The sequence below is a fragment of the Salvelinus sp. IW2-2015 genome, unplaced genomic scaffold, assembly GCF_002910315.2.
Source record: "Salvelinus sp. IW2-2015 unplaced genomic scaffold, ASM291031v2 Un_scaffold3729, whole genome shotgun sequence".
Lineage (NCBI taxonomy): Eukaryota > Metazoa > Chordata > Actinopteri > Salmoniformes > Salmonidae > Salvelinus > Salvelinus sp. IW2-2015.
The window spans coordinates 73,182-90,451 of NW_019945006.1; the positions used below are offsets into that span (position 1 = coordinate 73,182).

Genomic DNA, 17,270 nt, shown 5'->3' on the forward strand with positions numbered 1-17,270 from the left:
CACACCAGGAAAACTAATGGTAGACCAAGTGGTGGTGACATCACACCAGGAAAACTAATGGAACCGTGAACATAGACCAACGTGGGACATCACACCAGGAAAACTACTGGGAACCGTGAACACAGACCAAGTGGTGACATCACACCAGGAAAACTAATGGGAACCGTGAACAGCAGACCAAGTGTGGTGACATCACACCAGGAAAAACTACTGGAACCGTGAACACAGACCAAGGTGGCGACATCACAACACAGGAAAACACTAATGGGAACCGTGAACACGACCAGGTGGGACATCACACCAGGAAAACTAATGGGAACTCGTAACACAGACCCAGGTGATGACAGTCACAGCCAGGAAAGCTAATGGGAACCGTGAACACAGACCAGGTGGTGACATCACACCAGGAAAACTAATGGGAACCGTGACACAGACCAAGGTGGTGACATCACACCAGGAAAACTAATGGGAACCGTGAACACTAGACAAGGTGGTGACATCACACCAGGAAACTAATGGGAACCGTGAACACAAGACCAAGGTGGTGACATCACACAGGAAAACTAATGGGAACCGTGAAACACAGACCAAGGTGGTGACATCACACCAGGAAAACTACTGGGAACCGTGAACACAGACCAAGGTGTGACATTCACACAGGAAAACTACTGGAACGCTGAACACAGACCAAGGTGGTGACATCAACCAGGAAACTAATGGGAACCGTGAACACAGACCAAGGTGGTGACATCACCCAGGAAAACTACTGGAACCGTGACACAGACACAAGGTGGTGACATCACACCAGGAAAACTATGGGAACCGTGAACACAGACCAAGGTGGTGACATCACACAAGGAAAACTAATGGGAACCGTGAACAACGACCAAGGTGGATCTGACATCATACTATGTGAGCCTATGAATCTTGTTCACACAGGAAACACTAATGGGAACCGTGAACAACAGACAAAGGTGGTGACATCACACCATGGATAACTAATCGGGACCGTGAAACACAGACCAAGGTGTGTGACATCGATCGAGACACACAAGGAAACTAATGGGAACCGTGAACACACGAGACCAAGGTGTGAACATCACAACCAGGAAACTAATGGGAACCGTGAACACAGACCAAGGTGGTGACCATCACATCCCCAGGAATACTAATGTGGGAACCTGTGGAACATCTTAGACCAAGTGGTGTGATCATAGCTACAGGAAAACTAATTTGGGTAACGGTGGAACACAGACCAATGGTGTTTTGACATTCGACACCAGGAAAACTACATGGTGAACACGTGCTGACACGACCGAGTAGTGAGTTATTTATTCTATCTACTACAGTGTAAACTAATGGGTTAACCGTGAAACACAGGACCAAGGTGGTGACATCACACCAGGAAAACTAGATGGAACCGTTTTGAACATTCAGGACCAAGTGTGGTGATATCTACATTTTCACCAGGAAAACTAATGGGAACCGTGAACACAACCTAAGGTGTGAGACATCGACAGCTGGGATGGTATATTTAGCTAATGTTGGAACTCAATGTTGTAACTAATCAGTTACTTCATATGTGGGTGATCATCACATACCAGGAAACTACTTGGGTATTCTCGGTCGAACGACATGTACCTAAGGTTGGTTGATCATCTATTCACCTAAGTAAACGTAATGGATAACTCTTTGGTTGATACCAGACCAAGGTGGTGGACCATCAATACGCCAGGAAAAACTTTTACTTGGGAACTGTGAACACAGACTAAAGGTGTTGTGACATCAACATTTTATTATTTTTTTGTTGTTTTTTTCACTATTTTTTTGTATTCTTTTTTACTATCTTTGTGTTCTTTATTTGTTTAACTTTTTTTGCAAACACACCCAGGAAAACTACTGGTGGTATTACTCTTTGTATTAACACATATGTACCAAGGTGGTGACTGCAACATGTTTCTCTTTCTTTTCTCTATGTTTTTTCTTTTTTGTTTTTTATTTTTGTGTTGTATATTTTAATTTTTATTGAATTCTATTTCTATTTCAGTTTTCCTTTTTCGTGAAACTGTAACAGAATTTTGTTATATAATTATTTTTTTTACCAGGAAAGACTAATGGGGAACCGGTGAACCACAGACCAAAGGTGGTGACATCACACGCAGGAGAAACTAATGGGAACCGTGAACAGCAGACGCAAAGGTGGTGACAATCACACCAGGATAACTAATGGGGAACCGGTGAACACAGACTGCAAGGTGGTGACATCACGCCAGGAAACTACTTGCCAATGGTTTCCTGGAGTAAGTTCACTGACACTTTTTTACAGAATGACATCAATTAACCTCATGAAACAGTGACCTGTGTTGTAAAAGACGTTAGTCGTGTGTGTGTGGGTCGTGTGTTTATTCGTGCTCGGTGCGTGTCCGTGCCGTGTGTAGGAGGGCACCATGGAGAGAGTTATTCATTTTTAATCATTACGAAACTTGGCAACTCGTCTCCTGTCTAACTGTGGGAGTCCATCATCAATGTTTGTGGTTGAAGTGGAACCAGAGACCGAGCAGTTTCTTCACGGAGTGGTTTTGTAGCTTGAACTTAGAAGCGTTATTACTGAACTGCTGCAGCCTCAGTGGAACAGACTGAGTGGTGAGTTAAGAACAGTTTAATGAGAAAAGGTGATACACTCTTCCCTTCAGACTCATCCATCATCCCAGATACCCCTTCTCCTTCTGTCTCTCCTGAAATATTAGCCTCATCCATCCCAGAGACCCCTTCTCCTCTGTCTCTCCTGAAATATTAGCCTCATCCATCCCAGAGACCCTCTTCTCCTCTGTCTCTGCTGAAATATTAGCCTCATCCATCCCAGAGACCCTTCTCCTTCTCTCCTGAAATATTATCCTCATCCATCCCAGAGACCCTTTCTCCTCTGTCTCTCTGAAAATATTACCTCATCCATCCAGAGACCCTTCTCCTCTTCTCTTCCTGAAATATTACCTCATCCATCCCAGATCCCCTTCTCCTCTGTCTCTGCTGAAATATTAGCCTCATCCATCCCAGATACCCCTTCTCTTCTCTTCCTGAAATATTAGCCTCATCCATCCCAGAGACCCTTCTCCTTCTGTCTCCTCTGAAATATTAGCCTCATCCATCCCAGAGACTCCTTCTCCCTCTGTTTTCTCCTGAAATATTAGCCTCATCCATCCCAGAGACTCCTTCTCCTTCTGTCTCCTCTGAAATATTAGCCTCATCATCCCAGAGACCCCTTCTCTTCTGTCTCTCCTGAAATATTAGCCTCATCCATCCCAGAACCCCTTCTCCTCTGTCTCTGCTGAAATATTAGCCTCATCCATCCCAGATACCCCTTCTCCTTCTCTCCTGAAATATTAGCCTCATCCATCCCAGATACCCTTCTCCTTCTGTCTCCTCTGAAATATTAGCCTCATCCATCCCAGATACCCCTTCTCCTTGTCTCTCCTGAAATATTAGCCTCATCCATCCCAGAGACTCCTTCTCCCTCTGTCTCTGCTGAAATATTAGCCTCATCCATCCCAGAGACTCCTTCTCCTCTGTCTCTCCTGAAATATTAGCCTCATCCATCCCAGAGACTCCTCCTTCTCCCTCTGTCTCTGCTGAAATATTAGCCTCATCCATCCCAGAGAACCTTCTCCTTCTGTCCTGAAATATTAGCCTCATCCATCCCAAGAGACCCTTCTCCTCTGTCTCTGCTGAAATATTAGCCTCATCCATCCAGAACCCCTTCTCCTTCTGTCTCTCCTGAAATATTAGCCTCATCCATCCCAGAGACTCCTTCTCCTCTGTCTCTGCTGAAATATTAGCTCATCCATCCCAGAGACTCTTCTCCTTCTGTCTCTCCTGAAATATTTAGCCTCATCCATCCCAGAGACCTTCTCCTTGTTCTTCCTGAAATATTAGCCTCATCCATCCCAGAGACTCCCTTCTCCTCTGTCTCTGCTGAAATATTAGCCTCATCCATCCCAGAGACCCTTCTCTCTGTCTCTCCTGAAATATTATCCTCATCCATCCCAGAGACTCCTCCTTTCTCCCTTCTGTCTCTCTGAAATATTATCCTCATCCATCCCAGATACCCCTTCTCCTTCTCTCCTGAAATATTAGCCTCATCCATCCCAGATACCCTTCTCCTTCTCTCCTGAAATATTAGCCTCATCCATCCCAGAGATCCCTTCTCCTTCTCTCCTGAAATATTAGTCCTCATCCATCCCAGATACCCTTCTCCTCTTCTTCCTGAAATATTATCCTCATCCATCCCAGATACCCCTTCTCCTTCTCTCCTGAAATATTAGCCTCATCCATCCCAGAGATCCCTTCTCCTTCTCTCCTGAAATATTAGCCTCATCCATCCCAGAGATCCCTTCTCCTTCTCTCCTGAAATATTAGCCTCATCCATCCCAGATACCCCTTCTCCCTCTGTCTCTCTCTCTAACTCTCACACTATTTCTCCCGCTTCTCTCTCTCTTCTGTGAAGACAAAGAGGTCTTACAGGAGCCAGAAGAGGTAAATGTGTGAGCTGGTCTGTAAATGGAGCATTTCCAGCTTTAATTTGCTATTAAGTGAGAACAAGATGCACTAAATTATACATTAGAAAGAGAGAGAGGAGAAAGAGAGAACCCACTGACTCCCCTATCAGATCACAGCAAAATCACATTCTACTTGAACAGAGCAATATTCAATCATGAGGCATCAAAGCCGAACAAACTGCATACTATTAGGAAATGCTATAGATGGAAGGAAAGTAGTGTAGAAACCTACCAGAAAGTAATTCATCAACAACAAATTCAATCTCTTTTAGACAACTTCCTGGACAAAACGTTTCACTGCAATAGCGAAGTTGTAAACTTGGCAGTAGAAAGCCTAAATTGCTTCACTATCAAATCTAAACATTTCAACCAGACAACCTAAGAAAATGAACAACAATGACAAATGGTTTGATGAAAAGTGCAAAATCCCAAGAAAGGAATTGAGGAACATATCTAACCAATAACACAGAGACCCAGATAACCTGAGCCTACGCCTTCACTATGGTGAATCACTAAAACAATACAGCAATACACTGAGGAAAAAGAAGGAACAGCACGTCAGAAATCAGCTCAATGTAATTGAAGAATCCATAGACTCTAAACACTTCTGGGAAAATTGGAAAACACAAAATAGTTATCTATCCAAATGGAGATGTATGGGTTAACCACTTCACAAAATATTGTTTTTATGACAAAGAACAAACAGCAAAAACACATACGTGAACAATAGAAAATATTAGTCAGCTATTAAAGACTACCAAAACCCACTGAATTCTTCAATTACCTTGAATGAGCTACAGGACAAAATAAAAACCCTCCAACCCAAAAAGGCCTGTGGTGTTGATGGTATCCTACATGAAATTATAAATTATACAGACCATAAATTTCACTTGGCTATACTTAAACTCTTTAACATCATCCTCAGCTCTGGCATCTTTCTTAAAACTTGGAACCAAGGACTTGATCACCCCAATCCACAAAAGTGGAGACAAATCCGACCCCAATAACTACAGTGAGATATGTGTCAACAGTAACCTTGGGAAATTCTCTGCATTATCACTAACAGCAGACTCGTACATTTCCTCAGTGAAAACAATGTATTGAGCAAATGTCAATTTGGCTTTTTACCAAATTACCGTACGACAGGCCACATATTCACCCTGCACCCCCTTATTGACAAACAAACAAAACAAAAGCAAAGTCTTCTCATGCTTTGTGGATTTCAAAAAAGCTTTTGACTCAATTTGGCATGAGGGTCTGCTATACACATTTATGGGAAGTGGTGTTGGGGGAAAAACATACAACATTATAAAATCCATGTACACAAACAACAAGTGTGCGGTTAAAACAGGCAGAAAACACACCCATTTCTTTCCACAGGGCCGTGGAGTGAGACAGGGATGCAGCTTGAGCCCCACCCTCTTCAACATATATATCAATGAACTGGCGAGGGCACTAGAACAGTCTGCAGCACCCGGCCTCACCATACTAGAATCTGAATTCAAATGTCTACTGTTTGCTGATGATCTGGTGCTTCTGTCCTCAACCAAGGAGGGCCTACAGCAGCACCTAGATATTCTGCACAGATTCTGCCAGACCTGGGCCCTGACAGTAAATCAATCAATCAAATGTATTTATAAAGCTCTTCTTACATTAGCTGATGTCACAAAGTGCTGTACAGAAACCCAGCCTAAAACCCCAAACAGCAAGCAATGCAGGTGTAGAAGCACGGTGGCTAGGAAAAACTCCCTAGAAAGGCCAGAACCTAGGAAGAAACCTAGAGAGGAACCAGGCTATGAGGGGTGGCCTGATAGATGACCAGCAGGGTCAAATAATAATAATCACAGTGGTTGTAGAGGGTGCAACAGGTCAGCACCTTTCAGGAGTAACTGTCAGTTGGCTTTTCATGCTGATCATTCAGAGTATCTCTACCGCTCCTGCTGTCTCTAGAGAGTTGAAACAGCAGGTCTGGGACAGGTACCACGTCCGGTGAACAGATCAGGGTTCCTAGCTGCAGGCAGAACAGTTGAAACTGGAGCAGGCAGCACAACAAGGTGGACTGGGGACAGCAAGGAGTCATCAGGCCAGGTAGTCCTGAGGCATGGTCCTAGGGCTCAGGTCCTCCGAGAGAGAGAGAGAGAGAGAGAGAAAGAAAGAAAGAAAGAAAGAAAGAAAGAAAGAAAGAAAGAAAGAAAGAAAGAAAGAATTAGAGAGAGCATGCTTAAATTCACACAGGACACCGGATAAGACAGGAGAAATACTCCAGAGATAACAGACCGACCCTAGCCCCCCGACACATAAACTATTGCAGCATAAATAAGACAAAAATAATGGTGTTCCAAAAAAGGTCCAGTCGCCAGGACCACAAATACAAATTCCATCTTGACACCGTTGACCTGGTGTCAAGATGGAGCATCGTTGACCTGGAGCACACAAAAACGATACATACCTTGGCCTAAACATCAGGCAAGAAGGACCTTCTATGCCATCAAAAGGAACATCAAATTTGACATCCCAATTAGGATCTGGCAAAAAATACTTGAATCGGTTATAGAACCCATTGCCCTTTATGGTTGTGAGGTCTGGGGTCCGCTCACCAACCAAGAAAAAACGGAGAAAACTATAACGCTGTTTGTCCCTAAACAGAGAGTTCACAGTGGCAGAATACCTGACCACTGTGACTGACCCAAGATGAAGGAAGGCTTTGACTATGTATAGACTCAGTGAGCATAGCCTTGCTATTGAGAGAGGCCGCCATCGGCAGACCTGACTCTCAAGAGAAGACAGGCTATGTGCACACTGCCCACAAAATGAGGTGGAGACCGAACTGCACTTCCTAACCTCCTGCCAAATGTATGACCATATTAGAGACACATATTTCCCTCGGATACACAGACCCACAAAGAATTTGAAAACAATCCAATCTTGATAAACTCCCATATCTATTGGTTGAAATACAGTACCACAGTTGTGCCATCACAGCAGCAAGATTTGTGACCTGTTGCCACAAGAAAAGGGCAACCAGTGAAGAACAAACACCATTGTAAATACAACCCATATTTATGCTTATTTAATTTCCTTTTTGTACTTTAACTATTTACACATCGTTACAACACTGTACATATCCATAATATGACATTTGAAATGTCTCTATTCCTTTTAAACTTTTGTTGTTTATTATTGTCTATTTCACTTTTGTTTATTATCTATTTCACTTGCTTTTGGTAATGTAAACATGTTTCCCATGACAATAAAGCCCTTTGAATTGAAGAGAGAGAGAGTTGATTTTATCACCTGCTCGCTTAAGGTATGACCAGTCTTTGACCGGTACCCCCTGTACATAGCCTTGCTAGTTATTTTATTGTTGCTCTTTAATTATTTGTTATTTTTCTATTTTCTTATTTTTAATTTTTTACTTCAGTTTATTTTAGTAAGTAATTCTTAACACTTATTTTTCATTAAACTGCATTGTTTGTTAAGGACTTGTAAGTAAGCATTTCACTGTAAGGTCTACATCGGTTTTATTATGGTCTACACCTGTTGTACTCGGTACATGTGACAAATACAATATGATTTGACTGAATATGTACAGGGTTTTTCAACCTTTGTCTGGAATAATAGCCCTAAATTAAACATTAAACAACATCCTATTACAACGTCCAAAGGTGCCTCCTCCCACTCTTACTGCTGGGTGTAATCCTTAGTCCAAACAGTTGCAAAAAAACCGAGAGATTCTATTGGACAGATTAAGGTAGGTCCCTCCCCGTTTCGTTCCGTTTACGAAACGTTTTGCAACAGAATTGGGATAATGACTACACCCCTGTTAACGCTAATGTTCCCTGGCGGATGTTTGCGGAAGTGGAAGCTTAAACAACAAACAGTTCAATAATAATCTCTGTTGTATGCGAGATACACTCAACTATTTCAATGATCTCGTTAATTGCGTCGTTGGTTTACAATGAATGTGTCAAAGATCATATAGACTTTTTTTCCTACTGTATTATTGCCTGTATGTTTGTTTATTCCATGTGTAACTCTGTGTTGTTGTTTGTGTCGAACTGCTTTGCTCCATCTTGGCCAGGTCGCAGTTGTAAATGAGAACTTGTTCTAAACTAGCCTACCTGGTTAAATGAAGGTGAAATAAAAAGAAATGTGAAAAACGGATTCAGCAACACCCAATGACGAGTATTTAGTTATTTATTCTTCCCCCCTCCCACAAGTCAAAACAACTGGAAACACGTGAGCTGTGCTACTACGTCGTCGTCGTCAGCTGAGACAGGCGACATGGCGACTTCAACGGGCTTCAAGGTGCTGAGAAAACAGATTTGTGGCATTTCGTATTTTTTTTTATATGCTTTGTTTTGTTCGCATTGTCAATGGATCATGTTGTCTGTGAGGTTTTGTAAATAGTTTAACCGAAATCAATTGGCTAGAAGTTGAACAAGCCATTGTCGACACTTGACAGCTAACGTTAGCTAGTAGAAGTTGCCTGTCCAGTTGGCAGAGTAGTTTCAGGTGAAACAAAGTGGTTTGCGGACATAAGAAGTTACTTGTAAAACTCGTAAAACTGTCGACTTCCAGAATACCAACAGGCTCGTGTTGTTAGCTTTCATAGTGACAAGTTGAGCTAACTTGTTGTACTAGCAACCACCAAAACAAACATGCAAAACAGTTTAAAAGTGGTCAGGAAGTTGGTTGAGCCAGCTACCTAGTTAGCCACATCACACTGCAGAAAATGTAGAACGGTGAAAGAATGTGAAATTGGTCCATGTTCAAAGAGCCGCCAGCAAAATTGTAAACAATACAGCAAATGTATCCCATTACATTGTCACATGGAAACGGCACTTGATTTGGATGAAGTTAGCTAGCTAGCTAGGTACATTAGACCTATTTGTTTACCAAGTCTCCAATAACAACATGAGTTGTATTAATCTCTGAATGTATTTCCCTCGTTCTCTCCCAGGTTCTATATGAGCATGATGGAGTGTTTATACACACCAGCCCAGAAAGGAGTGAGGAGCAGGATTCTCTCACTTCAGGATCCCTGCGTGTCCTGGACCAGGTATGTCAATATGAAACAGAATGAGATGTCTCCTTCCCTGTTATAATGTCCACAGATCAGACTGAACATTCCTTCTCGTCATTTCTACCAGGATGGAGACATAGTGCTGGAATATAAACCCATGGAAGATGTCGACCACTCTGCCATGCTGTGTGCTGCCAAGGTTAGACTTTATTTACATATCTTTTTGTATTTAATATTCCTTGTTTCAGGTCATCATAAACAAAGTGTACACATGTACATATATTAGAATACTAACAAGATTTAGACTCTTATCAATCTTACTGGTAAATTCATATAGAAACACTGCTAATTGGCTCGGCCACAACTGTTGTCTGGTGCTGATAATACAGACACAGTGCAATTTGTTTAACATGGAAATAGCTGTTCTATCGTTCAGCCTACAGTAGCAGCCAATTTGTGGTGTTCAATGTAGGCCTACATTCCATGAGATTTTTTAACAAAATACACCCAGGTCTTGACATGAACCTGTTTTATCCACTCGTCCTTCAGACAAGGAGGTGACTGAAAATGGTGTTTGATGCAAGAAACCACTTTACAAAAGAAAATGTCATTATTATTCCAACATTATTACAGAGAACCAGACAAATTATACTACCCTCTGCCTATTGGATACTTAGATTATTCAAGCTTGTCTCAAAATACAACACTGCCCCTTTAAGACAAAAAAAAAGCTCTTTACCTGACTCACGTTTCAAAGATGTCTAGAAATGTACAGGTTTTGTGGTCTTGCAGGAAGCAACCACTATCCTATTGCTGACTACAGATGATCTATAACTGGGCTAATACCAATGTAATTAGAACAGTAAAACAATGTTTTGTCATACCCGTGGTATACGGTCTGATATACCACGGCTGTCAGCCAATCAGCTTTCAGGGCTTGAACCACCCAGTTTATGTATATATAGGCCTACTGCAGCTCTGATTGGTTATGCCACCGGTCTGTAGAGTACGGGCTGAGTGGTGCCTGTCAATGCAATAGAATCATACACCGATGTGTTCTGCCTACAAAAAAACAAATCTCTTGCATAGTTAGTTTTGCCTACTAAGTCTTGCACAATTAGTTTTGTTTCGGGATGTTGCGTTGAAAGTGGCTAATAACGCATTGACTCGGATCACAATTCCCACAGTGAAGGGAAGCGTTGATAGTGTTAACTAAAGGGGGGAAAACTCTAGAAAGTTGAGTGAAGTTCAATCTCGTGCTTCTCTGCGCGGGCTGATATTTCTTCTGCGGGGTGTCGGCGCAGCTTAAAGGGAACATTAGTCACGATTTAGGATGACAACACTCCACATTGTATATGTTGGCTTGGCTGTATCCATGGTGACACATCAGTTGTCTTGAGAGCTCGATGATGACTGTCAAACCACACTCTGGCTCCAATCACCTTGGTCATGTGACAGCAGCATCGCTTCATGTTTCCTGTCTCTGTTTCTCTGCTGCGCTAGAATAAAGATGTTCTAGTGATCTCTGACTGCAATAAAAACCCTGATAGCAGAGATGCAACAGGAAACCAAAGCCCTGAAGTATATCCTGAATCTATAATGGTTCATCCCGGTTGAGATGAACACACATAGCTAGCTCATCTCTTCATAGAAACTAACTCTCCTCTCTCTATCAGCCACTCAGGACAGATGTCTGTCCGTTAGGTTCTCTGTGGAGGAAAAAAACATCCCCTATTCTCTTTATCTGTCAAAACCGGTTTAATTTTAATAGCCTCTCTAATAGTATTTCCAGCCTTTTATGTATATATCTGTACCACTACCTACACAGCCAGCCAGAACTATGTACTGTATATATATAGTACTGTATATGGGTGTGTGTGTACTGTATATAGATAGTACAACATTTTGGGGTCACTTAGACATTTCAAAAAATTGCAGATTTTTTATGGAATATCTACATAGGCGTACAGATGCCCATTTATCAGCAACCATCACTCCTGTGTTCCAATGACACGTTGTGTTAGCTAATCCAAATGTATCATTCTTAAAGGCTAATTGATCATTAGAAAACCCTTTTCACAGAACAGCGCAAACTGGTTCTAACCAGAATAGAAAGAGGAGTGGGAGGCCCCGGTGCACAACTGCGCAAAAGGGCAAGTACATTAGAGTGTCTAGTTTGAGAAACAGATGCCTCACATGTCCTCAACTGGCAGCTTCATTAAATAGTACCCGCAAAACACCAGTCTCAAAGTCAACAGTGAAGAGGCAACTCCAGGATGCTGGCCTTCTAGGGGCAGAGTTGCAAAGAAAAAGCCATATCTCAGACTGGCCAATTAAAAAGAAAAGATTGAGATGGGAAATAGAACAGACACTGGACAGAGGAAGATTTTGGCGGTAAAAAAGTGTTATGGACCGATGAATAAGAGTTTGAGGTGTTCGGATCACAAAGAAGAACATTCATGAGACGCAGAAAAGATGATGGAGTGCTTGACGCCATCTATCAAGCAGGGTGGAGGCAATGTGAGGGTCTGGGGGTGCTTTGGTGGTGAAGTGGGAGATTCGTACAGGGTAAAAGGGATCTGGGAAGAAGGAAGGCTATCACTCCATTTTGCAACGCCATACCCTGTGGACGGCACTTAATTGGAGCCAATTTCCTCCTACAACAGGGCAACGACCCAAAGCACAGCTCCAAACTATGCAATAACTATTTAGGGAAGAAGCAGTCAGCTGGTGTTCTGTCTATAATGGAGTGGCCAGCACAGTCACCGGATCTCAACCCTATTGAGCTGTTGTGGGAGCAGCTTGACCGTATGTTACGTAAGAACGGCCCATCAAGACAATCCAACTTGTGGGAGGTGCTTCAGGAAGCATGGGGTGAAATCTCTTCAGATTACCTCAACAAATTGACAACTAGAATGCCAAAGGTCTGCAAGGCTGAAATTGCTGCAAATGGAGGATTCTTTGACAAAAGCAAAGTTTGAAGGACATTATTATTATTTCAATTAAATCATTATTTATAACCTTGTCAACATCTTGACTATTTCCTATTCATTTTGCAACAAATTTCAGGTATGTTTTCATGGAAAACAAGGACATTTCTGAGTGACCCCAAACTTTTGGACAGTAGTGTAGATAGTACAGTATATGGGTAGTTGTGTGTACTGTATATAGTACCGTATGTGGGTGGGTCTGAGTATACCTGTATTCTCTCTCCCAGGAGTCTAGCTCCGTGTTTGAATGGGGCCAGCGGCACCAGGGTCCGAGCCACGACCCAGGAGACCACCCACCGAGGCAGGTGGAGCACCAGCTGAGCTGTGAGACTGAGTGGGACATGGTTCACACTGTTCAGTTCAGGAAGAAACCCAGCAACAATGGAAAAGGTGAGTGGGAGAGAACACAGCAGAGCACCCTAGAACACAGCAGAGCACCCTAGAACACAGCAGAGCACCCTAGGACACAGCAGAGCACCCTAGGACACAGCAGAGCACCCTAGGACACAGCAGAGCACCCTAGGACACAGCAGAGCACCCCTAGACCACAGCAGAGCACCCTAGGACACAGCAGAACAGAGCAGTCCACGGTAGAATGGCCATTTTTTTAACCTTTTTATTTAGTCAGGGGAAGTCATGGAGAACATATCAATGATTTAGCATCATAATGCTGCCTCTACGGAGAGCCAAAATGTCACACTTCGTTACCTGTCCAGCTGATATATTGTCATTACCTGCAATGAAACATGTCTGGTTTCTTGAACTGTCAAGCTAGTCCTGGAACCACAATGCAACATAATTGTTTTCTTGGCCTTGCCGTTCTGTGGTTCTTCCTGGCAAGACTAAACAAGGTTAAGCGTGCAGCAGTCTCTCTCATATATATATATATATATACAGTGGGGAGAACAAGTATTTGATACACTGCCGATTTTGCAGATTTCCTACTTAAAAAGCATGTAGAGGTCTGTAATTTTTATCATAGGTACACTTCAACTGTGAGAGACGGAATCTAAAACAAAAATCCAGAAAATCACATTGTATGATTTTTAAGTAATTCATTTGCATTTTATTGCATGACATAAGTATTGATCACCTACCAACCAGTAAGAATTCCGGCTCTCACAGACCTGTTAGTTTTTCTTTAAGAAGCCCTCCTGTTCTCCACTCATTACCTGTATTAACTGCACCTGTTTGAACTCGTTACCTGTATAAAAGACACCTGTCCACACACTCAATCAAACAGACTCCAACCTCTCCACAATGGCCAAGACCAGAAGCTGTGTAAAGACATCAGGGATAAAATTGTAGACCTGCACAAGGCTGGGATGGGCTACAGGACAATAGGCAAGCAGCTTGGTGAGAAGGCAACAACTGTTGGCGCAATTATTAGAAAATAGAAGAAAATAGAAGAAGTTCAAGATGATGGTCAAACCCCTCGGTCTGGGGCTCCATGCAAGATCTCACCTCGTGGGGCATCAATGATCATGAGGAAGGTAAGGGATCAGCCCAGAACTACACGGCAGGACCTGGTCAATGACCTGAAGAGAGCTGGGACCACAGTCTCAAAGAAAACCATTAGTAACACACTACGCCGTCATGGATTAAAATCCTGCAGCGCACACAAGGTCCCCCTGCTCAAGCAGGCGCATGTCCAGGCCCGTCTGAAGTTTGCCAATGACCATCTGGATGATCCAGAGGAGGAATGGGAGAAAGGTCATGTGGTCTGATGATTCAAAAATAGAGCTTTTTGGTCTAAACTCCACTCGCCGTGTTTGAGGAAGAAGAAGGATGAGTACAACCCCAAGAACACCATCCCAACCGTGAAGCATGGAGGTGGAAACATCATTCTTCGGGATGCTTTTTTGCAAAGGGGACAGGACGACTGCACTGTATTGAGGAGAGGATGGATGGGGCCATGTATTGCGAGATCTTAGCCAACAACCTCCTTCCCTCAGTAAGAGCATTGATGATGGGTCGTGGCTGGGTCTTCCAGCATGACAACGACCCGAAACACACAGCCAGGGCAACTAAGGAGTGGCTCCGTAAGAAGTATCTCAAGGTCCTGGAGTGGCCTAGCCAGTCTCCAGACCTGAACCCAATAGAAAATCTTTGGAGGGAGCTGAAAGTCCGTATTGCCCAGCGACAGCCCCGAAACCTGAAGGATCTGGAGAAGGTCTGTATGGGGGAGTGGGCCAAAATCCCTGCTGCAGTGTGTGCAAACCTGGTCAAGAACTACAGGAAACGTATGATCTCTGTAATTGCAAACAAAGGATTCTGTACCAAATATTAAGTTCTGCTTTTCTGATGTATCAAATACTTATGTCATGCAATAAAATCAAATGAATTACTTAAAAATCATACAATGTGATTTTCTGGATTTTTGTTTTAGATTCCGTCTCCACAGTTGAAGTGTACCTATGATAAAAATTACAGACCTCTACATGCTTTGTAAGTAGGAAAACCTGCAAAATCGGCAGTGTATCAAATACTTGTTCCCCCACTGTAATATTATAATATATATATATATATGTATGTGTGTGTGTGTATATATACATATATCATTTCTCTCCCTCCCTCCTCTCTGGCTGGAATTCCAAATCACCTCTCCTCTTAACGTCCAGAAGCTGCTTTAGCGGAGCGACCATGATTAAGTTGGTTGGAGGAGAGGAGACTAATTGCTTCAGTTTCCCACAGTACGATCAATCTTCTCCAGCAGGCCCCTGAGGATTAATCAGGCCTCCTGCTACTTCCTGCTCTGCAGACATTTAAATGTCAAGAGAGTCAAATTAAAAAGCATTACACATGGATCTATACAACTCTAGATGAAGTGTGGCATGGACGTTGTGCTGCTTGTCTCTCTGCATTAGGAAAACCCCTAGAGAGAATACACACACACTCTCATTATGTGTGTCTCTTCAATGTGTGTGTGCATCTGTAGTGTTGTGTATCTAAACCCCTCTCTCTCTCTCTCTCTCCCTCACCTCATTGTGTATGTTTCTATGTCTGTGTATATCCTGTATCTAAAAGCCCCTCTCTCTCCCTCCTTCTCTCTCTCTCTCTCTCTCTCTCACCTCATTGTGTGTGTTTCTATGTCTGTGTATATCCTGTATCTAAACCCCTTTCTCTCCCTCTCTCTCCAGGTGCTCCTCCTAAACCCGCTCCCATCCCAGAGAAGAGTAAGGGTTCCCGGCTGTTCTTCCGTCTCCGTGACCTGGCCTCGGTCAGGGTGAAGGAGGAGGGCTGGTCCTACCTGGTGGTTCACCCTCCGAGACCGCAACATGGGGTGGAGCTGCCTGCCCTACACTTTCACCAGGGAGGTAGTGAAGACTTCCTGGACTGTCTCAGGAAGTACATGCTGCTCACAGAGTACGTAGACCAGACAGTAAAATGTACATGCTGCTCAGAGTACGTAGACCAGACAGTAAAATACATGCTGCTCAGAGTACGTAGAGACCAGACAGTAAATATACATGCTGCTGACAGAGTACGTAGACCAGACAGTAAATGTACATGCTGCTGACAGAGTACGTAGACCAGACAGTAAATATACATGCTGATCACAGAGTACGTAGACCAGACAGTAAATATACATGCTGCTCACAGAGTACGTAGACCAGACAGTATATATACATGCTGCTGATCAGAGTACGTAGACCAGACAGTAAATATACATGCTGATCACAGAGTACGTAGACCAGACAGTAAATATACATGCTGCTGATCAGAGTACGTAGACCAGACAGTAAATATACATGCTGCTCAGAGTATGTAGACCAGACAGTAAATATACATGCTGCTCACAGAGTACGTAGACCAGACAGTAAATATACATGCTGCTGATCCGAGTACGTAGACCAGACAGTAATATACATGCTGCTCACAGAGTACGTAGACCAGACAGTAAATACATGCTGCTGATCAGAGTACGTAGACCAGACAGTAAATATACATGCTGCTGATCAGAGTACGTAGACCAGACAGTAAATATACATGCTGGCTCACAGAGTACGTAGACCAGACAGTAAATATACATGCTGCTGATCAGAGTTACGTAGACCAGACAGTAATATAACATGCTGCTGATCAGAGTACGTAGACCAGAACAGTAAAATACATGCTGCTCACAGGAGTATGGAGACCAGACAGTAAATATACATGCTGCTCACAGAGTACGTAGACCAGACAGTAAATGTACATGCTGCTCACAGAGTACGTAGACCAGACAGTAAATATACATGCTGCTCACAGAGTACGTAGACCAGACATAAATATACATGCTGCTGATCAGAGACGTAGACCAGACAGTAAATATACATGCTGATCACAGAGTACGTAGACCAGACAGTAAATATACATGCTGATCACAGAGTACGTAGACCAGACAGTAAATATACATGTTGAGCTCCATGCTGCTGACAGAGTACATAAACACACTCAACTTAGTCTCTCAAAGACAGAACTGAGGGAGCGGGGCCAGGTGAGGGAGACGGGCCAGTGAGGGAGACGGGGCCAGGTGAGGGACGGGCCAGGTGAGGGAGACGGGCCAGGTGAGGGAGACGGGCCAGGGTGAGGGAGACGGGGCCAGGTGAGGGAGACGGGCCCGGTGAGGGAGACGGGGCCCGGTGAGGGAGACGGGCCCGGTGAGGGAGACGGGGCCGGTAGGGAGACGGGGCCCGGTGAGGGAGCGGGCCAGGTGAGGGA

At 43.4% G+C, this 17,270-nt stretch overlaps 1 pseudogene; it reads left to right on the forward strand.

The window, feature by feature from the left end:
- The first annotated feature begins 8,453 nt into the window (after positions 1-8,453).
- LOC139026012 (TBC1 domain family member 15-like) overlaps positions 8,454-17,270 on the forward strand; it is a 77,914-nt pseudogene continuing 69,097 nt past the window's right edge.